Source organism: Lepidochelys kempii, chromosome 10, assembly GCF_965140265.1.
Source record: "Lepidochelys kempii isolate rLepKem1 chromosome 10, rLepKem1.hap2, whole genome shotgun sequence".
Classification (NCBI taxonomy): domain Eukaryota; kingdom Metazoa; phylum Chordata; order Testudines; family Cheloniidae; genus Lepidochelys; species Lepidochelys kempii.
The window spans coordinates 82,647,925-82,672,201 of record NC_133265.1 but is presented as its reverse complement, the minus strand read 5'-3'; the positions used below and the strand labels follow the sequence as shown (position 1 = coordinate 82,672,201).

At 49.4% G+C, this 24,277-nt stretch overlaps 1 long non-coding RNA gene across 1 annotated transcript in view; it reads right to left on the bottom strand.

Annotated features, from left to right (window-relative positions):
* The window catches only part of LOC140895144 (uncharacterized), an 87,414-nt gene that overhangs the window by 5,194 nt on the left and 57,943 nt on the right, over window positions 1–24,277 (bottom strand). Inside the window, exons 2-3 of the long non-coding RNA XR_012154119.1 lie at window positions 21,692–21,730; window positions 16,982–17,073 (exon numbers count right to left, since the gene is read on the bottom strand). This is a non-coding gene — a long non-coding RNA (uncharacterized lncRNA). The remainder of the gene's footprint in view (window positions 1–16,981; window positions 17,074–21,691; window positions 21,731–24,277) is intronic.

Sequence of the window (24,277 nt, the reverse complement as noted above, 5' to 3'; positions counted from 1 at the left end):
GCTATGTGGGTGTTGTGGTTCAAAAAAACCAGGGCACTTTCTTTCTCAGTTTTAACTGCAGAGTTTTGTGTTGCATTTCCCCTTGCTCTTGTAATGAGAGTGAAAGGGTGAGTAAACATGCCCTGTTGACCTTGTCTGTACCATCCATTATTTCCTATACCTCTTCCTTGTCCCAACTTATTGCCCGCTGTCTAAAACAGTCCCAGCTTTAGCAGACCTGTCTCCAAGTGATAATTTTTCTATTCATCTGATCGCTTTCATCTCCTGTCTCCTGGTTCTGTTCTATACAGGGCCCTACCAAATTCACGGCCATGAAGAATGTGTCACGGACCATGAAATCTGGTCTTCTCTGTGCTTTTACCCTACACCGGGGTGGCCAAACTGTGGCTCGTGAGACATGTGTGGCTCTTTTACAGTTAAAGTGCTGCTCATGGAACGCCTTCCCCCCGCATTCTCCATCTACCAGACTGGGCCGGGGGGAGCTCAGGACCTCTGCCTTGCAGCGGGGTGGTGGGGTAGGGGCTTCTGCCCAGTGAGGGGCGGGTCTCGGGGGCTTCAGCAGGAGTGGAGCCGAAGCCATGAGCCCCGGCAGGCACGCGCAGGCTCTTGGACTTCTGAAGCTTGTCGTATGCGGCTCGGAGGGTCAGTATAGTAACTTCTTCACCCAGCCCGCTGCCGAGGCACCCTCATGCCTTCTCTGCGTTCTGACTGCGGCGGCGGTCCCACTGCAATGCCTTCCTCGCAGTGCCTGAGAGACTCCCTGTTGGATCGAGCTTACAATGTACCTTTCAGTCCGCAACCCTGCCTGGAGCAGGAAACTAGAACAAGCCTTTGAGCTTTCCCGGCAGTGTGTATTTTGATTTTCACTCTCTGATAAAGGTGTCTGGCTGCCTGGGTTTCTGCCCCAAGGACTTTATCAAGGTGAACAAACCAAATAAAGGGAGGGGTGGGAAGTGGAGGGGCAGGGAGGATCCCATCCATTACTAATCGTCTCTCAGTGGAAATGAGCAGAGTAGTGATGAGTGCAGGGCAGGAGGGAGGGAGACCAGAGAGATTAACGCAGGCAAACCAGCCTCGGTTGGCGGGGATGGCCAGGCCTAGCCTTCCTGAGTTGTGCTGCAACCTGTCGCTTGGCCCCCCCGCTACACACACACTTCTACCACCGTCCACCCCAAAGCTGGCCTGGCCCCTCAAAGCTCGTGACGTGGGGGCCCAGAAGCATTTGTCTGCCTGGGGCCCAGCAAAGGAGGCTTGCTAACAAAGGATTCAGGCCTTGAGCAGCTGGGTAGCACTGGACACCCCACCCACCAAAATGAAGTGAAAAGCCCTGCAGCTCCCACCTCCAGCTCTAGGGGAAATCAATGAGCTGATACAACTAGGAGAGAAAAGCCCCCAAGCTGCTTTGGGGCAGTCCTTTCTGTTTGTACAGCGCCTAGCGCTGGGAGGTCCTAGTGCATGACTAGGGCTCCTGTAATGGTACTGCTGTTAATAACAGTCCTGGTCTCAGCTCTGTGAGCGTCGCGAGGCTCAGCGGTACCTAGCATCTACCTACTCTGTCTGGTCCATCTCTATTGCAAAATGGCTGCACCCTGGGATGCCACCACTCACCAGCCAGCCCACCAGCCTGATCCAACAGTCAGCGGAAAGACTGCAAATGGCTCCACTGCGGTTTGGCTCAGGCACCTTCCGCCAGTTTCATGCCACAGCGAAGTTATGCCCAGGCTGAGCAAGAGCAAGGTCCGCACCTGGTAGATGCCTCCATGTCCCAGGAACAGAGCGGCCAGGGAGGCCAAAATAATTTGTCAGCGCTAGAGGCTGTGCTGGAAACACTTCGAGATAAGGAGCAGATATAAAAATAAACCTGATCTTGGGAAGTTTAATGAAGCATAATCTGAACGGACTCATTTGTTTACACACTATTCCGTCCCTTCGCTGCCTGCACGGTACAGCCCCCTGGGATCTGTAGTTTGTGTTGATCAGACGCCAGAGCAGAGTGAGACAGGTCATCTCTGTGTGTCTATATTTCAGGCAGCACTGCACATGCTCTGTTAATAACTGCCCACAAACAATATTCTGGAAGAAAGGCAAGTTTTAAAAAAAAAAAATTGGGGCAAGGAGGAACATTTCATTTGAAGAATTGTCGATCAGTTGCCCAGGTCCCCTTCCTGGTGGAACAGCCACTCATTTGGGGAAAGGAAGGTCTTGCCAAATCCAGCCACTAAACTTGTGATTCCCCTCGGCGGAGGATGTTGGACGGGGCAGAGGGGTATGTCTTGAAGGCCCTTAGAGTGGGGGAATCAGGAGAGTGAGAGGATTGTAAAAATGAACATGCGCTTTGGGGCTAATTGGAGAGCTGTGGGGAGTGAGGTAGCCAGGGGGCTATTGGTGGATTGAAGGATTGGGGATAGATTAATACCCTAGAGAAAAGGTTTAGGAGAGGGGGAAGCAATGGAAACCGGTGGGAGAGTTGTGGGGTGGGAGGGAGCCAGTATTAGCCATAATTCATGATGGGGGGGCCTCCGGGGATGAGGGCGAGAAAAGAGGCATGTGGGTGGGGGGCTGTTTCTGGGAGCTGTGTGAAAGGTCAGGCTGGCGGTGGTTTTCTCTCCGTCAGGTTGTCTGTCCTTAGTCCCTAACTGTCTATGTGGAAGCAGGTGTGGCTCCCAGCCAAACTATATAAATTAAGCCCCGATTAGAACTTGTGTGTGTCTTAAACAACATGGAAAGGAGGGGAGATCCCAGTCATTAACAGAATGAGTCTTACTGGGTAACGTGGCCTTGGGAACAAGTGGTAACTTAACAACATGGGCGACACGCACTGGCAAAGCATGCAGGAGGAATGGCATGCAATATTTGATTGCATGCTCTAGGCATGTTGGCTCTGCATGTGTAAAAACAATAATTAAATGTACTATGTGGGCGGATTATTAAAGGTTTGATGGCAAATGATCCTCTTCAAAACCTTTCTGTAGGCTGAAATCTAGGTGTAGACCAATAAAAATGCAAACTGCGCCCAGACAAATGCAGTGTGCCATATTTTCCCTACCCTGTGTAGCACAGGAGGTGGTTGTGTTTCAGCAACCTCCAAGTCGCTAGCCAGCTAGATGTCGGTGTTACGCAGGCTCAAAATGGGCTCAAGCTGTGGACTGGTGTCTGGTGTCTGGCTGAGGATGTATCTTCCAGAGATTAGCCATTAGCAGTTGGATCCTGACCGCTCAAACCAATGAGAGATGCAACCACTGATGTCAATGGGAGCAGGATAAAGCCCAAAGTGTACAGCTGGGTCCCAAAATGTTGAGGGGGTTCAAAGCTGTCACAGTTCCGGTCCCTTTTTAGCATATTCACTACGGCCCAGTTTCCGCTCGCAGCCCCACCAGTGAACATCCAAGCTGAGTGCAGTGGAATTAGGCCAGAGTTGCATGGATGTAAATGAGAGCGTGGCCCTGCATGTCTTTACACCAGAGGTGTTAATTTCCTTTTCCATTTCATTTTAAAGATCTGCATTTGCAATACGGCAGTGCTCTGCCTGGAGTGGGACTGAGTCATAACCAGGGTGCTCCCTGCTCCTGGTAATGGGAGTTTGTCGAGAGACAGAACAGCTTCGAAGCAACGAGACTTTTCAAAATGGCTTATCTCCATTAAATTAGTCACTGGTGTTTCTCTCCGAAGCCTGGTAAGCGCCGGCAGTTGGTCACACCCACGTGATTCTCTCTTCTCTCTGAGAGGCCCCACAGTCAAAGCAGCCAGGCTAGTAAAAATGCTGAAATCAGACTTTCCTTTCTCTTTGCTTCCTGTTTTGTTTTTCAGTCACATAACACAGGGCCAGCATGGGCAGGGAAAGGCAGAACAAGCCCTTAGCCCAGAGTGCGTTTCTGACATTCTTCTGTGCGCATCATGGTCCTAATCTCAGCTGCAATCGTAAATGTGGTGAGTCGGTAAGGCAGGTTTGTTTAACAAGGAACTTGCAGAGAGATTAAAAGAGAGGCGGCTTTACAGTGTGATGAAGTGGATGATCCAAGAGGGCTGGGAAGTTTGTCCCAAAGTAGGGAGAGCACCACAAGCCTGGGAAAAGCATTTAATATTTATGAAGCACTTTCCCATCTTCAAAGCCCAATCCAAACATTAAAGGCCTTCCCCGAACACCCGAGGCATCAGTGGTGTTGTCCCCATGGGAGAGACTGAGCCAGAGAAGGTAGAGGTATAAATTTTCAAAGAGACCTATTAAGTTTGGGTGGCTCTGTTTTCCAGGGGCACAACTTCAGAGGCCTCTGCCTGGCTTCTGAGAGGGGCAGAGCACCCGCAGCTCCAGCTGAAGCCGGTGGGGGCCAAGCACATTTGAAAATCAAGCTGGGCACCCAATCTGAGTGGGCTCTTTGACATACAGAGGTCAAAATGAAATGCCCGAGGCCCAGAGCAAGTCGGGGGTAGGGCCAGAAATGAAGCCCCAGAGAGCCTGTCTAGGTCCCTCTGTGCCCTGGGACGGTGGCCTAGCGTTCTTCTCCAAGTACACACCCAGGTCCCTCTCAGAAGTGGGTCCCAACAACAGGTTTGTGTCCCGGTCGTGCTGTGTAAGACACCAGCCTTCCTCACCTGGACGCCCAGTTGGCCTGCTGCCCCTCCTCGCAGCCCCCCGTGGAGCGCTGCCCGGTCAGAGCCGTCCTGCTGTTTGGGAGATTGGCCTTTGCCGTGAGCCCGGCAGCCTGCTGGCATAGCGTGCTCTCCAGTGAATAGGAGCATGGTGGGCACCAGCAGCTCTGGGGTATGTCCAGCAAACCTGCTCCAGCTCCCGCCAATCAACCCCTAATTAGTCAGAGATCAGCAGAAGAGGCAACAAAATTCAGGGGAGAGAGAGACGCCCTAACTTCCCAAAGGTCTCTCACCCCCCATGTGTACATGTTGGGGGGCTTCCCACTTCCACACCAACCCCAATCTGTAGCACTAGAATCATAGAATCATAGAATATCAGGGTTGGAAGGGACCCCAGAAGGTCATCTAGTCCAACCACCTGCTCGAAGCAGGACCAATTCCCAGTTAAATCATCCCAGCCAGGGCTTTGTCAAGCCTGACCTTAAAAACCTCTAAGGAAGGAGATTCTACCACCTCCCTAGGTAACGCATTCCAGTGTTTCACCACCCTCTTAGTGAAAAAGTTTTTCCTAATATCCAATCTAAACCTCCCCCACTGCAACTTGAGACCATTACTCCTCGTTCTGTCATCTGCTACCATTGAGAACAGTCTAGAGCCATCCTCTTTGGAACCCCCTTTCAGGTAGTTGAAAGCAGCTATCAAATCCCCCCTCATTCTTCTCTTCTGCAGGCTAAACAATCCCAGCTCCCTCAGCCTCTCCTCATAACTCATGTGTTCCAGTCCCCTAATCATTTTTGTTGCCCTTCGCTGGACTCTCTCCAATTTATCCACATCCTTCTTGTAGTGTGGGGCCCAAAACTGGACACAGTACTCCAGATGAGGCCTCACCAATGTCGAATAGAGGGGAACGATCACGTCCCTCGATCTGCTCGCTATGCCCCTACTTATACATCCCAAAATGCCATTGGCCTTCTTGGCAACAAGGGCACACTGCTGACTCATATCCAGCTTCTCGTCCACTGTCACCCCTAGGTCCTTTTCCGCAGAACTGCTGCCTAGCCATTTGGTCCCTAGTCTGTAGCTGTGCATTGGGTTCTTCCATCCTAAGTGCAGGACCCTGCACTTATCCTTATTGAACCTCATCAGATTTCTTTTGGCCCAATCCTCCAATTTGTCTAGGTCCTTCTGTATCCTATCCCTCCCCTCCAGCGTTGGCATGGCCCTGCTTGGGCACCATTATGGCACCTTACGTGGTGCAGAAAGCGCCCCTGAAAAACACCTGCACTGCGAGGGATCTCTCCTCTGTCCAGCTTTCCCTAGCAGCCTCTGAACTGCTCTAACTCCCACTGTGGGGATGGGCAGCCTCGGAATATCAGTTGGCATAATGGAACTGAGACTTAAGGCTGCTTTGTCCCCCCGGGTGGGCGTGCATGGTGCTTTGCTAGAGGCCGTTTCAGGCGTTCATCCTCACCTGCACAGAACATCACTGCCGGTGGGGATGAGCACTACACACAGATGCCTACATGCACTGGGAACCAGGACCGCGCACCTCTGAATCGCCTTGGAGGTTTTGTAGCTGCCGCTGTCATCCACGCCCATGGTGATCGGATTATTATCAGCATGGGAGATCCTCTGGACAGCGAGATGCATCAGTGATTCCTGGGCTTCAACGCTTGCTTTGCATCTCCATTCTTCCTGGCCATCTTTGCTGCGGTCTTCAGAATTAGAGGTGGCAAAATTTAAAATCCGCTGTTGCTTCCTTTTTAAACGCCCTAATACATGCACCGGGGAGAGAGAAGCAGAACAACAAAGGAAGGTGGCCAGGTAAAAGCAGCAGCGCCGAGAATAAACCTGCTCCCCTGCCCAGAACCCACCGTTTTGCCTGTTACAATCAGATTACAGGCCGGCGTGGCTTTGCTGGAGCATCTCGCTGCACGGGTGGAAGTGTGAGCCTGAGGGTCATTGAGCAGTGCGAATGTTCCCAATGTATCACCATTGTAGCAACACCTGTGCTAAATAAACTTGTGCTGAGCCACGGGAAAAACGTGCCGTGTTCAATAGCCCTCGACGTTTCTCATTTCTCATCTGCTGTGCGATGGTCCAGTAGCTGAACCCTGAGCTGCAGGAGCCATCAGCGAAGGAGCAGGGACACTGGTTCCAAAACCTCGTTCAGGGCATAGTTTTGGACACTGCCTGCAGGCCGGAGGTTCAGCTCCTCCATCCCTCCCCGAGCCGGGGTCCTTGCACTGTGCAGCGTTGCTGACTGAACCATGTGGTCTCCGGGAAGCGAGGTCATAGAGAAGCTGTGTTTATGGTAACAACATGAGTCCCTTCCCATGCTGCTGTTGGCTGATGGTTCCCATGTGTTGGGGGAGAATTGTTCTGTGCTCTGGTGGTGTCTGGGTGGGGTTTGCAATGAGTGCGGTGTGGCTTTAGCATGTAACGCGGTACAGCTCTTCGTATGTATATGCGAGGCAGAGGGACGTGACTACCTAGCACTCCCTCAGCTCCTTCTGGCCAAGGGTCACACCGAGGCTTTGCAGCAGCCCTTTACAAACATTAACACAGGCTATGCTGCACCCCGCTCAGGATTTTGATCCCTGTTTTATACATGGGGATACGGACGGTGCAGTGGGTAGGGTGCCTGCCGCGGATGCAGGAGATCCAGGGTAAACTCCCTGCTCTGCCATTGACTTCCTGTGTGATCTGGAGCACGTCACTTGGTCTCTCTCTGCCCTGGTTCCCCCTCTGTTTAATGGAGCTAATGGCACTGCCCTGCTCTGGGGCGGGTGTGAGGATATAAACACAGCAGAGGCGGTGCGGGTCCCAGAGGCTGTGGTGACAGGGCCTATAAATGCCTAAGACAGACAAGTGAATAGTACCACGGCTGGTAGCAACCCAGCTCTCCTCACCCCCCGTCCGGCACTTTAACCACATGCTTCCTCCCTTGCTGGCCTTCATAATGAGGCCATCTAGGTATTAAAGGAAAATGCTGCCGTTGTATCTTGCTGCAGGAAGAATGGGAGGAAAAAGTCCCCCGGGGAGCAAAGATAATGGCCCATGCTGGGAAGTTCCTAATAACCTACCCACTATGAGCTATGAGATCAGGGATACATGTTCCACCCACAAGAGAAGCTGACCGTAGGTGTGGAAAGTCTGGGGTGGCCTCTCCGGCCATAACTCATTCCTTCCCAGATGTGCCCAGCTGCTCAGCAGAGGGGTGCTGGTGCTGTTCTTTTTGAGGTTACCTGACTGGGTGAGCCCCTGCACCTGGAAAGGCCCACATGCTAAATTCACCCCTGGTACAATAAGACAGACTCAACGGGGGTGACCCCACACCAAGGGGAGCTACAGCATGATGCAATCTAACACAGCTGGGAGCTGATTGCTGCTCTTCCGTGGCGGGGGATGGAAGAAGGTGAGCACGTACGTGTGCCCTGAACATACGGCAGGAAATGCATCCTAGGACTATTTGTTCTAATTTGAAAGCAAATTTGTATTGACTCCCCTGTCCGAGTTGCCAGGGAGCGTCCTCAAACTCGAGCCCTGTTAGCGAGAATACTCAAGAAAACAGAGTCCTGCGTTCAGATGCTCGCATCACGCACCTTTTGAGATTGTATACGCAGTTTGAACGGCATGGCACCAGATCCCACACTCAGCTCACCTGGGTTAGTTCCGTATGGCATGTGTCTGGTTTCTGTTCCCTGATTGGATGATTCATATCACTAAGCAATTCAGGATGAAGTGCATGTGACTGGAGAGTTGGACACTTGTGCTACCCTGTGATGGTAGATTAAGTTAATACATTTAAACTACAAAAGCTAGTTACATAGATTATGGTATATTGTGAATTGCATAGTGTATTTTAATCCTAGTCCAAACTATCTGTAGATCAAGAATTATCGACTGCAGAAACTGACAGATAATTCAGAATAAATTTGAGATGTTCACAATCAGGTTGCGGGCAATTTCTGAATAAGAGGAGGAAAAGGAGAAAATCCTCACAAACAATTAGTTGCAAGTATTCACTTCAATTAGCTGAATTATTCACTCAGCTTCTTTATACAGTGTCTGTGTGGGTCTCTTCTCTCTGGCCCTTCTCATCTGAGAGGAAGGTTTGGTGAAAGACACAAAATGGCAAACTCCCACCATGAAACACTGAGATTAATTAGTGATGATGGAGCAATGATTCATCACTGGGATGAGCCCTGAAAAGTGCGTGCGCTTCTCCGAATCACTGGCTGGCCAGCCTGGTTTGGATAAAGTAAGACCCGAACTAGAGTCATCCACCCCTTAGATCTGAAACGCTATTGAAGGTCTGCAAAAGCCCAGGACTCCTCCAAACAGGATTGTTAGTCTCCAGTAGTGGGTCCCTTCTGCAGGCGGTAGCAGGCGTTGTCCTCCCGTCTGTTTGTTTGTAATGCTCATAAGGAGGCTCCTAACCCAGAGGGAGCTGGCATGTCACTCAGCTGCTCCCTGCAGAGTCGATCCACCATTTGGGGTAGTGGGGGAGGCAAGTACCAAACCCACTCAAGATGAGATCCACCAGATGAAGCCCCACAGAAGGGTGTGGCTTAATGGCAGGGACTGGATGGCAGGAAGATTGTGGTGTGGGATCTGGGGCTAGGCGGGGATGCTTTAGCATGCACACGCTTCACATGAGCCAGCCTCAGAGAATGCAGAATGGTCGTAGTGGGTGAGACCATCTAGCCCAGTATCCTGTCTTCCGACAGGGGCCACTACTCCATTTAGTGCGGCATGCACACTGATTACTCAAATATCCAGATCTCTTCTCTGTTTTCTCTCCGCTGTCTAGCGGGGTCAGGTGCAATATGGCAGAGAGTATTTACTGACAGACACTGAGGTCTGACTTTTGATCATTTTTTTTCCTCCCAGGCAAAGCAAACGCACAAAAATTGCTATGGATTGATTCTGGACATCAAGCTTAGCTAGGTCGTATTTGCCGAGTTTTTAATGCCTGGCGTCTATAGCTTGCACTTCCATCATTCCATTATATGGATGACAGGCAGGCCAGCACCACAGCAAAGGAACAAATTACCTAATAAATCAAGCACCTAGGATATAAAGTGAACAGTGGTATTAGGCTGCTACAGAGAACTGATAGTAACAGATAAGTATAGATCCATGCTAAAATGGGGAGGAGATGGAATCATTAGTTCATTTCTTTATAAACAATTACAGAAAACTGATACACATCTGAAATGGAACGTGCTATGTTATTAACTAAACTGTGTGTTTGTGCGGGGGCACATGGACATGCATCATTTAGATAACATTTGTTTCATAAAAAGTACAGTCTGAAGTGAATTCCTCTAGCGCAGATATTTGGAGGGAGTTAACAGAGCTGAGATATTTTTATTGGGCTCTTTAAATCCTTGGTTCAGGTTCTCATTACTTTAACAGGAAATTCTATGGCGTTAGGAATAAGCCAGCTACAAACCATCCGGACTTTGTGGCCTTCATTGCAAAGCATTGATTTCATTGTGGGATTATAATTATCAGCTACAATCCCATAATTACGCACCACTTAACTTCTTGGCTTTAATATCCGTGCAAGCCAACATTAAAACAAGAGAGCAGGATTTCAGTTCATGACTACAAGGGAAATATACTAGAAAAAGCCATTTTGAAAAGGGGGTGGTTATTTCTGCAGTGTTAAGCCTTCCATCCTCCAAACAAATTGCTATTGTTTTCCATGAGAACCAAACAGCAGTGCCCTTAGCCTTTGGTACAGTCAGAGCAATAAAGACAGAAGAACAAAAGAAGGGAATCGGAAGGAAGTGCTTCATAACCTTCTAAAGAATCAGTCTCAGAATAAGAGCTTCTGATTTTATCACTTTTGTTCTTTCAAGTAACCTACCCTTAACCTTTGTGTTTCCTTTTCTGGGACAGCAAGATAGCACTGTTAGTGCTTATAATTCTTGACTCCATGGGTCTCCTTCAGTGAGTTAATGGGGAAGCATTGGATTTCATTTTCTGAGTTATTTGCTTTGCATATCAACTGATAGTTCACCCATAACAGAATTGCTTTCATCTAGGCTTTAGCAGCTCCAGAGGCCTTGCTCAGCTATGGATTCTTGCCCTGCTTTCCGCTGTCCCACTCCAAGGGACGTTGTTACGTACTAGGCCTGACAGATTGCTACTCTGCGCCGGGCCTCTTGGAGATGCGGTCCGAGGAGAGTGCGTGCCGGGGGGCAGGGTGGGTATACCATCTCTGCCTCTCTGGGCTGCTTCTGGAGCAGCACAGCCCCTGGCAAAAGTAAGAACAGCCGCAGGGGTTGCTCTGATGTCCACCGTGGTGTGTGCCCCCAGCAGGGATAGAGATAAATGAGGTCACAATGCAGCCCGCAAGGCAGTAGCCGCGGAGACCAGGCTGCCATGTGGCTCATGCAGTGTGCTGGTCTCATTTACCTCTGTCCTTGCTGTGCCAGAGCTCCCAGCTTTTCAGGCTGAAATAGGCTCTGAGCTTGCCCGGAATTTCAAATGTCCCGTCTCACCTTTGTGCCACTTAACTAGTCGCAAACTGCCCTACCGTTCGTTATTCCTGCTGAACTGACTGGCTTGTAATTGATAAATGATGCAAAAGTGTCTGCCAATTCTGAAATGTTGTGCTGATATCAGCCCACGTAGGGGGGCCTCGGTCTCGTTTTATCTGCCCCTCGCATTGTGCCTGGTCTCCTTTCTGGAAGTTGTATTGATTTAACCAGGCTCCTGGGAATTGGTTGATTTTTCTAATTTTATCCTCCAGATGACAGGAATCTGATAGTCGTCTAATGACTCTATCGTCTGCCCCTGCTAGCATTGCAAGGGGGAAAGACGGGTCCTTTGTTTTTTCTGATGTCAATCTAAAGCATTTTGAGGGCAAACCCAGCCCTCCTTGTGCGTGTCGGGCTCCTCTCACAGGGCTGGGGAGTCTGATTCAGACTAGCTGAGGGGCTGGCCCACCTTGCGGTTCTGCTGCGTGGATTGTGATGAAAGGGTGGGGTTCGGGAGGGCCGTCGCCTTGCGAAGGGGCAGCCGATTGCCTGGTTGGCGCTCAGCCCTGTGTGCAGCTCACTGTTTCCTCTCCTGCAGAGGGTTTGGTGGAGCAGCAGTGGCCACGCGCTGGGGCGGGCAGAGGGTCAGTCACTACGTGGATGTCACGGAGCCTGTTCCCGTGGAAGTTCCTGGGGCTCTGCTGAGCCCCTTGGGATGGGTGCAGCTGGGCGGAGGGTTTGGCGCCGGAAGCCTGGATCTGCACTATCGTGGAACCACGTAGTCAACTGGGCAAAGCAGGAGGGCAGCTCTGCTAGTCCCCATGGGCTCAGTGGGACAACGTGTGGAGTAAGGTAACTACTTCATGGGAGTAAAGGGGGCAGAATTGGGCCCTGGGCATTTATTTGCCCAAAGGGTTCCTATTGCTGGACTAAAGGCTGCCCCAGTGATCCTTGCCCTTTTACCAGTCTAACAGCAGAGATGATAGGTGACATCACGGTCAGTGATCATTTGCTGGGGCTACCGACTGAAGACGTGTTGCTGGTTTGGGGTCTGTTTTCTGGACACTGCGCACAAGGCTGCTGAGCGCACGACCCGCTCAACCCACATGTGAATGCTGCTAATAAGCTTTGCTTGTCTTTTCTGGACTCCGTATCATGGCCCATTCCATAATTATGCTGTGTTGTGCTGGCCCATCACACTGGGTTAGTAAAACCTCCCAGCAAGGCACTTATCCTGCACTCTTCACGTGGGTAAAACTCTCTTTGACTTGAATGGAAGCTTTTGCCAGAATACAGAATGCAAGATTGGGCCTCCAAATAGTTATTTCTCATCTACTAGAGAGAGAGAGAGAGAGAGAGAAAGATGCTTAAGTTGATCTGATGAGCCAAAGATGAAATTGGCATTAACATAAATGTTAGCACAAAAAAAGAAGCTTATAAAAAGATTACGGCTGTACTTTTTTTTACGCTTGTTCAGTTCTGCATGAGGATATTCTATCGACAGTATAATGGAAGAACTTGATTTGTGCAGCAGGTAGATTTTAATAATCTTAGAACTAGACATCTTTCATTGCAGCAAATCAAACGGTGTTACTCCCCCTCCCACCAACGCACACCTCAGGCCTTCAAATACATGAATTGTGGGAGAATTTGAAAGGTTATTACATTCGAGTAGAAGGGGAATCTGAAAAGCGACACACTAATGCTCACCAATTAACGTCTGTGGTCCCACCTAACTGATCGTAGGGGAGGGGTGTGTCTACATTGTCAAAAAATAGTCACTGGATCACCGCTTGCCTGGGAGAGAATAACTGTGTTTAGCCCTGTGGCTTCTGATGTGTGGAATTCTAAGGGCTGGGTTGAGCCCACCTTGACTGGCATACAAATGGAGCGGTTAGAGAGGAAGGCTACCCCCATTGGCACTAGTCTAGGGCTGGGTTCCATTCCCTGCTCTGCCACATACTTCCTCTGTGGCCATGGGCAAGTCACTTAGGCACAAATTTTTAAAGGCATTTAGGCACCTAGTGGGATTTTCAAAGCACCTGAGCATTGGAATCAGTAGGAGTTAAGTGCCTAGGTGCCATACGAGTACCTACAATAGAGCTGCATAGATGCCTTGCTCCTAGAGCAGCCTTTGTTTGCCAGAGAGGATGTGACTAGCTGACTGGCCCATTTTGATGCCGGGGCATGGTAAATCCATAGTGGGAATCCTTACCCACTCCCTGCCCTTCTGCAGCCCCCTGGAGCCTGTCACCTTCCCGTGCATCCAGGGTTTGTCTCCTGACCAAGCCTGCATGCATCCCCAACACCAATGGACGACCTTGCCCCGGGGGAATACCGCAGCTTACTCCCAAAGGTTTGTCTGCCTCTGAAAACCGAACTGAGAGGTAAGGATAGTAATAGAGGGTGTTTCTAATTTAGCACTGATACCTGCTAATTCCTTTCGGAGCCCAGCCAGATCCCATGTTTCAACAAAACAATGAAAGCTAGTTTCAGCTAAGGCCGAACCCAGTGGCTGGCGATGGGACACAGCATCTCTCCGCTGCAGGGTCAGATATTACTCACCCGCCTGACAAAAGCTCAGTGCCCATAACCAGTTCCTGAGTGCCCGTATTGAACAAAAGCACCATTCCCATTGGCACTAATGGGTGCCTGCTTGCTAGCCCTTTTAGCAGCAAGGCCATGGACTGAAGAAGATGGGCACGGTGCTATGGCACCATCTTGACCTCCGTATGGAAGTCAATGGGAGTATTTCCACTGATCTCAGAGAGACCTGGGTCAGGCATGGAATCGCCAGCAGAGAAGATTGGTGCCCAATGGGGACCGTGTAATGCCACCATTTTCTGTTCATTGTATCATAGGGGTCGCTCCCTGAGGGGTGCTGGGAGGCTGCAGTATTCTCTGGAAGGTTCTCGGCGATTGTTAGATGAACGCCTTCTGTTCCCGTGCAAACGTTGTTCATTATTAACTCCAGCAGCGCCATGGTGCAATGCTTTGCCTTTTTCATTTCATGGGCCTTGCGTGTTGCAGCAGAGGTAGAGTTGCAGAAGACATTGTCCGTGAGCCCTGGGTCAAGAATTAGGCACAAAGAAGGTAGAGAAGGATCCTTTATTTCATCTCCGCATTTCACTGTTTCTGGGCCCGAGGTTTTAAGCTTAGACCAGCCAGCAGGACAGATGGGCTATGGCAGGTGTCCCTCAGAACACTGTCTGGATGGTGCTCCCAGAAGAGGAAACACTTTATCAGCCATGAGACAGGACTCTCAGCCTCCAGCCAGGCTTTGGACCCATCCTGGGAGGGAAACGTAGCAGCAAGCAATGTCCTCTTCCTGTGATTTCCTCATCAAATGGATTGGGCTGAGCTAATGCATGAGGCCAGCCTAGGACAGCCATGCTGGCAGGAGGGAAGGGGCCAGTCTAACAGAACTCTCGGTGCTATGAGAAACCCGGATGAACCGGCAAGCACATTTTCATGTGAGAATTCTGCATAACTTGTCAGCGCATTAGGTAGAGCTACCCTGAGGCTAGCTCAGCTATTGTTTTTTCTCCTGTTTTAAATGAATGTGCATATTTTACTACTTAGAACTGGAATCCCCAGAACCCTGAGGGGTTGTAACTCGACAGGTGTCCATGTGTTAGTCCTGTTACATTGAAATATGCTAACTTTAACCATGCAGGTTTCTGGAGCGTGGGGCAGTGGTACTCCAGACGGATGGAGTGAATTGGGAGTTTTCCTGCTTGGGCATCGAAATCCAGCAAAGGGCTCTTTATGGAGGGCTGAGTCAGGAATGGGGAAAGGCCTCATTCTCCTTTTCCCTGGAGGTGTAGCCAGTCTGACTTTCTGCAGGGTGAAGCTGACTCCTGAGCAGAGGGCCAGCAATGGGCGCATGCCCCACGGTAAGTCTCACATACGCCCTGTTTTGAATTGCAATCCATGTATGCTGCACACAGGGCGGATCAGTTTTCTGAACTGGATGGTCTCTCTGGCAGGGGCTGTGTCCGATACAAGTCTCTTTCCTTTTGGTCAGGACTCCACTAAAGAGCACATTGATCATTCCTTCCCACTCAGATCCTGTTATGATCTGAAAATTGCTACACTCCCAAGAGCAGGCTGAGAATGAGAATTTGTGGGGTTCAATAAATATGTTTAGAAAACCGAGTGCTAATTATTGTCTGCATTCCAGGGCCTGCAATTTGGGCCTGGCGATGAAAGTTCTCGTGTTGCTAATTGTCAGGGCGATGTTATTATGAGCACAGGGTTCCCTATCCAAAGTAAAAGACCAGGTGTCTATTTAAGAAAGCACCTGTTTTTTTGATGACATATTAGGACCGTTTGTCTGGTGTGCTCGGCTGGGCTGGCTTGCAAGGGAAGATGTAAAAGGGCATAAATAAATAAAATAAAACCAACACCTTCTGTGGCAATTCACCCCCGCCCCCTCCACAAGACCCTTTCTCTTCCAGACAGATCACAGAGACCAATGTCATGCTCGGTGGTGCCTCAAAGGCAGGTCCTGCGCTGGAGGAGGTTTGGAGGCAGGTGGTCTCAGCAGCGGAGCTGGGAGTCATTAGCGGGCTTGTGTCTAGAGGTTCCCAGCTGAACCGATGGCCCTGGGGCCTAGACCCTGTCCCCACACACACCATGGTAAGAGCAAAGCTCTGCTCCAATGAGCTTGTGAACTAAATGGACAAAGGAGGGGAAGAGAAATCGAGGTGTACAGTGACTCGCCCAGGTCAACAGTCGTGCCAGGAATAGACCCTCCATCTACCAGTACATCGCACTGCCTCTCCGAGCACCTCTTCCTGCTCCCACTGACTTAATTGCCTCCCTGAGTTTCCAGGGGACCAGTTGTTGCCTCATCTTTGAAGAGGGCACAGGATGCGTTCATCTCTGATGTCCGCTGCAGAGGAGTGGCCCTGTTTCTACCCAGCCACCCTCAGTGTGGCTAATGCCATGGGAGCCAGAGCTAGCCACAGTCCTTATTCTCAAGAGACCACAATGACATGGCTTGTGGCTGAGCCCTGCACAGGGATGCAAGGAGTGGGAGAAGCTTCCCATATGCTCCCCTTTCCTTGCACAGCTGCAAGAAGCTGAACACGGTCTGTCAATCAAGGGCACCAAAAACTCTCTTGTTTTTCTTGGTAAATAACTTCCTTGTGACTCCAGCTTGGAATGTGTCTGGGAGAAACTGCAGGGCTATATAGGGGAAAAACCAATCCATGATTTATTTCCTGCTCGGTATAAAAGATACTGCGCTGGGTCTACTGAGCTTTTGAGTGTTTGTGTAAATCTGTCTCCTCAAACCATCTCAAAGAATTGACTGATGGCCCATACAATTTAGAAGAAGGCTAAAAATTTGAATCTTACAACCTCCTGAGAGAGAGAAAATGCAATACCATTTGTGCCGTGATCAGCACTACCCTGCAGGAAGCAGATGTCAGAACTATACTTTGGAAGGTGAACAAAATACAGTAGATTTTTGCTCATTCTTTCATAATTCTGCAAATTAAGTGACCCTCACCCTAATACTAACGTTCAGGTTTTTCCACAGGACTCCTGCCTCACTCAGTGCATAGGATGGACGGTGCTCAGTTAATGAGCAGCTTTTCAATATTTTTTTCCTCCTCATTATTCAATGTGTGGCCCCAGGCCTTAATTACTGCATGCTATTCAAACCTTGCTCTGAAGGCAAAATTGTAAATTTCCTCCTGGGCTTTTCAGTGGCACTCATCAGTAGAGCAGCTGAGTGCTTCACAACCATTAATAAATGTGAGATATATTATTAACACCCCTGTTTTACAGCTGGGGAACTGGGGCACAGAGAGATTAAGGTCAAGTGTCCACTAATTTGGGGTGCCCAATTTGAGACACCTAGGACAAGAGGTTTTCAGAGTACTTACAATTATACAGCACTCAACTGCCATTGACTTCATTTGCCGCTGTCAGTTCTCGGCACTTATGTAGATCAGACCCAGGGTCTGAGGTTGGGTACCTGGAAAATGAGGAATGCACAGTTAGTGACCGCCTGTGAAAAGTCTGGTTTAAGTGGCTTTCCCAGCATCAGACAAGGCCTCTGTGGCATAGGCAGAGATAGAAACAAGTTCCTTGACAGCAGTCAACTGTCTTAACCAGGAACCCATCCTTTCTCTTCCTGCAATCCCCTGTCTCATTCACTATGAATCTTCCAACTTCTGTCTGTAGGAACCCTACCTCTTTTGTTACAAACTGTCTCCTTCACTACACAGCTCCGAGTCATCCCTGGGGCAGGGTGCTGACTGAGGCAGAGGTCCTGAGAAAAAGCACTGTGTGATCATGCAATCAAAGAGTGTATCACAATGCATACACACAAGGGGGCCGAATTAAGGTTTTGTGAGTAACTTAAATTCTGGCATCGCCTAACTTTGAAGTGCTTGACTGTGCAATCTTAATAATGTCCTTTTAATGTAGCTTTTTGTGTGTCATTTCCTAGGTTTTTTTATAGTGCAAATAGAAAAATAAATTCCATTTTGTGGCCTCATATAGGCACTTACAAGAGTCACCAGCAGGGTTGGAACCTTTAGATCCACCATACAGACTTCTGCCACTTCAGCTAAGGGGGTAATTGGTAGCAGTAGTAGGTTATCATCCTCTATGTTGTCTAGCACTAGAGGGGGCTGGGACTATTTTTTTTGTCCAGTGGGTTTCATAGATATTTGCTGGCAGCAAAGGAATGGTGAGACTCGGGAATCTTGGGTTCTGTTGCAGGGTTTGGCAGGGAATGTACTCTAGCGGGTATCAACTCTTCCGCTCATCTCCTCCCAAGCCTGACCCTGCTGCCCCATCTCTTCGAACATGTCTCTTCCTCACCCCGGCTCCTCATCCTAGTCCCATTCTCCTCACCTAGCCAGTCCCCACTCCTCCAGCTTCTCATCCCCATCTCCATCCCAGTCTCCTTGCCCAGCTTCCAGTTCCACACACTCTCCCCCTTTCCAAAGCCCCTGTCTCAATCTATTCCTCCTGTCCCCCCGCACATCTATCTCTTGTTTCAAGTGCCCGAGTCTGGACACTGTATGGCTCACAGGCAGCTATGGGCTGGAGCATGCTCAGTACAGAAGAATCTTCAGAGTTTTTTGTTGCAACACTGTAGAAAGTCTCTACTGAGCATGTGCAAACTGCTTTTTTCAGAGGCTCATACCTTTGCCATGCCTGAGTGGATTTTCATGGGGATAGCAAAAGGCACATCCCAGCCTCGTAGGCCATCCCCCTGCCAAATTGCAAGTCCCTGCTTCAAAGCACGGAGAATGGTAGAGCTTTCCAAAGAAAAAAATACCAGAATTTTTAACATAGGCAACATAATGCACTTTCCCTGGCCTTATTACTGGAAATGGCTGAATACTTTTGTGTTCAAATTTTCCAAAAACAGTTCAGCCTGAGGCAGACGCATGGCATGGAAAATTTCAGCCCAAATAGTTAAAATTTAGCAAAGTTATAAGTAACTGAAAATGGGGTCTTATAATGGGAAGTGTCGGGTGACCTAAATTCCTACGGGCATGTAGGAATGTTATCAGGAGGGCCAAATCGCACCTGGAGCTGCAGCTAGCCAGAGATGTCAAGAGTAACAAGAAGGGTTTCTTCAGGTATGTTGGCAACAAGAAGAAAGCCAAGGAATGTGTGGGCCCCTTACTGAATGAGGGAGGCAACCTAGTGACAGAGGATGTGGAAAAAGCTAATGTACTCAATGCTTTTTTTGCCTCTGTTTTCACGAACAAGGTCAGCTCCCAGACTGCTGCGCTGGGCATCACAAAATGCGGAAGAGATGGCCAGCCCTCTGTGGAGATAGAGGCGGTTAGGGACTATTTAGAAAAGCTGGACGTGCACAAGTCCATGGGGCCGGACGAGTTGCATCCGAGAGTGCTGAAGGAATTGGCGGCTGTGATTGCAGAGCCACTGGCCGTTATCTTTGAAAACTCGTGGCGAACCGGGGAAGTCCCGGATGACTGGAAAAAGGCTAATGTAGTGCCAATCTTTAAAAAAGGGAAGAAGGAAGATCCTGGGAACTACAGGCCAGTCAGCCTCACCTCAGTCCCTGGAAAAATCATGGAGCAGGTCCTCAAAGAATCAATCCTGAAGCACTTGCATGAGAGGAAAGTGATCAGGAACAGCCAGCATGGATTCACCAAAAGAAGGTCATGCCTGACTAATCTAATCGCCTTTTATGATGAGATTACTGGTTCTGTGGATGAAGGGAAAGCAGTGGATGTATTGTTTCTTGACTTTAGCAAAGCTTTTGACACGGTCTCCCATAGTATTCTTGTCAGCAAGTTAAGGAAGTATGGGCTGGATGAATGCACTATAAGGTGGGTAGAAAGCTGGCTAAATTGTCGGGCTCAACGGGTAGTGATCAATGGCTCCATGTCTAGTTGGCAGCCGGTATCAAGTGGAGTGCCCCAAGGGTCGGTCCTGGGGCCGGTTTTATTCAATATCTTCATAAATGATCTGGAGGATGGTGTGGATTGCACTCTCAGCAAATTTGCGGATGATACTAAACTGGGAGGAGTGGTAGATACGCTGGAGGGGAGGGATAGGATACAGAAGGACCTAGACCAATTGGAAGATTGGGCCAAAAGGAATCTGATGAGGTTCAATAAGGATAAGTGCAGGGTCCTGCACTTAGGACGGAAGAACCCAATGCACAGCTACAGACTAGGGACCGAATGGCTAGGCAGCAGTTCTGCAGAAAAGGACCTAGGGGTGACAGTGGACGAGAAGCTGGATATGAGTCAGCAGTGTGCCCTTGTTGCCAAGAAGGCCAATGGCATTTTGGGATGTATAAGTAGGGGCATAGCGAGCAGATCGAGGGACGTGATCGTTCCCCTCTATTCGACATTGGTGAGGCCTCATCTGGAGTACTGTGTCCAGTTTTGGGCCCCACACTACAAGAAGGATGTGGATAAATTGGAGAGAGTCCAGCGAAGGGCAACAAAAATGATTAGGGGACTGGAACACATGAGTTATGAGGAGAGGCTGAGGGAGCTGGGATTGTTTAGCCTGCAGAAGAGAAGAATGAGGGGGGATTTGATAGCTGCTTTCAACTACCTGAAAGGGGGTTCCAAAGAGGATGGCTCTAGACTGTTCTCAATGGTAGCAGATGACAGAACGAGGAGTAATGGTCTCAAGTTGCAGTGGGGGAGGTTTAGATTGGATATTAGGAAAAACTTTTTCACTAAGAGGGTGGTGAAACACTGGAATGCGTTACCTAGGGAGGTGGTAGAATCTCCTTCCTTAAAGGTTTTTAAGGTCAGGCTTGACAAAGCCCTGGCTGGGATGATTTAACTGGGAATTGGTCCTGCTTTGAGCAGGGGGTTGGACTAGATGACCTTCTGGGGTCCCTTCCAACCCTGATATTCTATGATTCTATGATTCTATGGGTGACCTTAATAACAGTTAATAATAATAATAAACGACCTGTTACGCTATAAGCTTGCACAGACCTGAATTGCTTTTAAAAAAACTTTCATTTTAATTTGTCTGCTTTTGCTAGCCCATATGTTTGCCTTGAGATGGCAAGATTCCCCCCCCTATAAATAGACATTTCAGAACAACTTTTTGCTGCCAGTTATCCATCCACACAACATTAGCATAATTATCACTGTGAATCTCTAATCTCTGCCATAACATATTCAGGTTTAAAATGTGGATTGGGTTTCATAAATTGTATAATTTGGATCTGTCCTGAACTAACAAATCTACAGGCAAATCACACTGGAAAGTTATGAACTTTATATAGTTTTAAGCTATAATTGCTTGAGATTTGTATAATGACAAGTGAGAAGGGAACTATGAATAATGTCTGCCACATATCCCGGAGGCAGAAACATATCACAGCCTAACTGATGGCTGTCAGGATAACTGTGCATTAATCTTTCATCTTCCTTATTTTGTTTGCAAATGTCTCTGAAGGACTGTGCTGTAATTGAGCTGGTGACAGTGGCAGAATTGTCAGAGGAATTTCTCTGACAACTTCTCTGAGTTGTTCCTCTGACAACTTTCTCTGAGACTTCGGCCCTCCTGTTTCGAGCCCAGCACAAATTGTTTCTGATGTTCTCCAGGGACCCATCTAAGGTAGGGGCCTATTGTTTTGCATTTATAGGCTGCTTCTGCACGTTGTTATCCGTGTTCATGGTCTCTGCTGCCACTGATAGCACCAGGAGATGTCTCTTGGCCCTTCAAGAGCCAGTGATGGTCTTTGCTGTGGGGTATAATTGTCTTTCCACAGCAAGGCTTGGCTATCTAGCCACTTCCTTGCATTAAAATTCCACTAAGAGATTGCTGATTTGAGCCCCCTTCACGCCCCGTCTCTCCACCCTTGGTCATCCCCTGTCAGGGAGCTCAGTCTTCCTGTGTTCAAGCTCATTATCTTGGAACTTTAGAGGCTTCCTTCAGGGCCTCATAAAGACAGTGACACTGCCCGTGCTTATCTGAGGGTTGTGTCCCAGCTGAACCTCCTGCTCTCTTAACAGGATAGAGTCTTTCTTTCCCAGGTTTCGCTGTGGGTTTACACCGAACGCTGTATGTTTTACTCCAGAGGCAATGAGGGTTATTTATCTCACAGTGCAGGTGAATGGGCTCACCTGGATTCCATGTGGACTGCTGCTGGTGGCGAGAAGTTTCTGGGAACAGATAAAGAGAATAACGAATGTTAAAGCTTTCCAAAGCTCTGTTATCTACCTACCTGGGGGAAAGGCCTACGTAAACTAAGCCTCCTGAGTTAATTTTCTCCATGTGAAAACAACCCAGCTGTTATCCAGAATTGGGTTTTGAGCCATCATGTTTGAGAGTGAGAGGAATTGCCTGTCAGAGCGGTCGGTTTCTGGCAGACACAGTTTTGCTGAAGGATTGAAAGGCTGCACGTGTGCAGGCTTTAAATGGGCAGTGAAGAAAAATACATGAAGCCATAAATGCATGTGTGTTCCCTGCCCAGCCTCTGAGTGATACAGGGCTTGGAACGATGGTTTTGGTGGTTAGGTGACTCACAACCTCCTCATCTTGTGGCAACATTTCTGTAGCACTCAGACTACAAATGAAGGGCTGGATCCTGCAGTCACTGCTCTGGCAAAGCTCCCATTAACTTCAGATAGAGCAGCCAGTTTGTTTTTTCTGAAGATTTTGACTTCAGTGGGAGTTTTGTCTGAGTAAGGACTACACAGGAATGGGCCGAAGAGATGAAATCATGTTCCTTTCCCGGCCAAAGGTCTGGAAATGCACGGGTGTAAAGCAGGAGTACTTCAGTTGAATTCAGTGGCCTTATGCTGATCTAAAACTGTGATATGGCAGAATCAGGCTCCCTTGAGAGCACTGGAATGAGAGGGAGGTCTCTTTAGCTCTTTCTATTTAATTAGGGGGTTATTCTGTCCCCGCTGTGCATTTGCACAGCTCTCGTTAGCATTAATGGGACTGGGGGGGTGTGCGTGCACATGCAATGGGAGAAGAATGCATATTCCTACCTGGAGATCCCCCCAGCTCTGCTGCCCCAAATCACGGTTCTTGTAACTTGAACAGTGTTTGCGGCGCATTGCCCAGGACTGAAGTGTATTGGCGGAAAGAAACCTTCTCATATCATCAGTATTTTAACCCCCATCGAAAGATAAGGACCAACTGGGCTAAATGCTTCTCTTCTGATCTTCCCCTCCCACAAGAAAAATCAGTACCCATCTGCATTTTTGCAGCGTTGATGCAGTGAAAATATGGAAGTGGGAGGGCCAGGTACAAAACCCCTCCACATCCCAAACTCTCGGTGTGCGTTGGAATGTTTTCTGCCGTGCGAGGAGGGAAGAACGTAATAAATTGGTTCTAGCAATGTTCATGTTCAGCTGGAACATGAGCAAATGTTTATATTCAGGGTTCCAAGAGCCCGAGACTAGCCGGGTAGTACACAGCAGAAGATATGACTGTTCTCTGGAGCACAGATAAGAGACCAGGGGCTTTCCTGTATTCCAGGCCTTGTCTGATTGTGTGAGCTGAAGGAAGCGCTGACATGGCCAGCCAAACCCGTGGGATAGCCCAGAATGCGTAACTTGATTGCAATGTACCGGCACAGCGCCCCCAGTGTTATGTCTGCCCTTCAAGGGCTTTGATCAGGAAACCTCCGGCTAATTTTAGAAAGGCTGCAAATAACCCTAGAGAGGAGCCAGCTGCAGCTTGCACAGACGTGATGGCGTGAGAATGTGGCACCCCATGGTGTGCCGTCCGATGGGGGATCGCTGGGCCGTCGGTATAGGCTGACATTGGTGCAAGCAGGAGTTTATCCCCTCCCCCTCTAGGATTCATCTCCCCCCCGACCTTTCTTCATCTCCAACCCTTCCACCTGACCTGCTGACCGCATGCCCTCGTGGTGGCTGGATACCCTTCCCAGACTCTCCCATTCTTCTCCCTCTCCTTCCCCTCACAATACAAGCATGGTCTAGCCTCTCTCTGCCCTGGGAGTATGGCTACAATGCATGGCCCTGGCCAGCTGACATGGGCGCTCGGGCTGTGGGGCTAAAAACAGCAGTGAAGCCTGGCTCTGAGATCCCACAAGGGAGGAGTGGGTCTCGGAGCTGGCTCTAGCCTGAGCCCAAATGTCTACACTGCTGCTCTTAACCCCGCAAGCCCGAGTCAGCTGATCCGGGCTCTGAGACTTGGTGCCACGGGATTTTTTATCACAGTGTAGACAGAAAGCCAGTCCTTGACCCCATCTCCCTCTCCAGTTTCCTTCCCACCTCTGCTCTTCCTCCGAGCTCATCCAGCAAGCTCTGGTCTTGCATTTCTCTCCTGCAGTGCCATCCTGGAGCCCCTCTGATCCAGCTTCTGGCCTCCCCACACCAACGGAGCTCCTCTGGCCACGGGCGTGACCGCTTGCTGGCCACATCTCCGGGCTTATGGTCCATACTCAATCCCCCTTAAACCCCAAGTTGTTTCTGCTGGGGTGATTTGTTCGCCCCTCTCTTGGCTTTGTCCTCTTCTGCTTCCACCCTTCTGGCTGCTCCTTCCAAATCTACCTTGGTGGGTCCTTGTCCTCTGCTCCCTTTAGGCCCTTTCCCTGGGTGATCTCCTTTTCGCAGGAAGTTTCAGCTGCCATTTCCTCACTGGTGACCCCCAGACCTAGCTCTCCACACCTCAGCCTGCATCTCTGATGCCTCCTCCATAACTGAAATTCTGGCATTTCCTCCGCCCCCAAG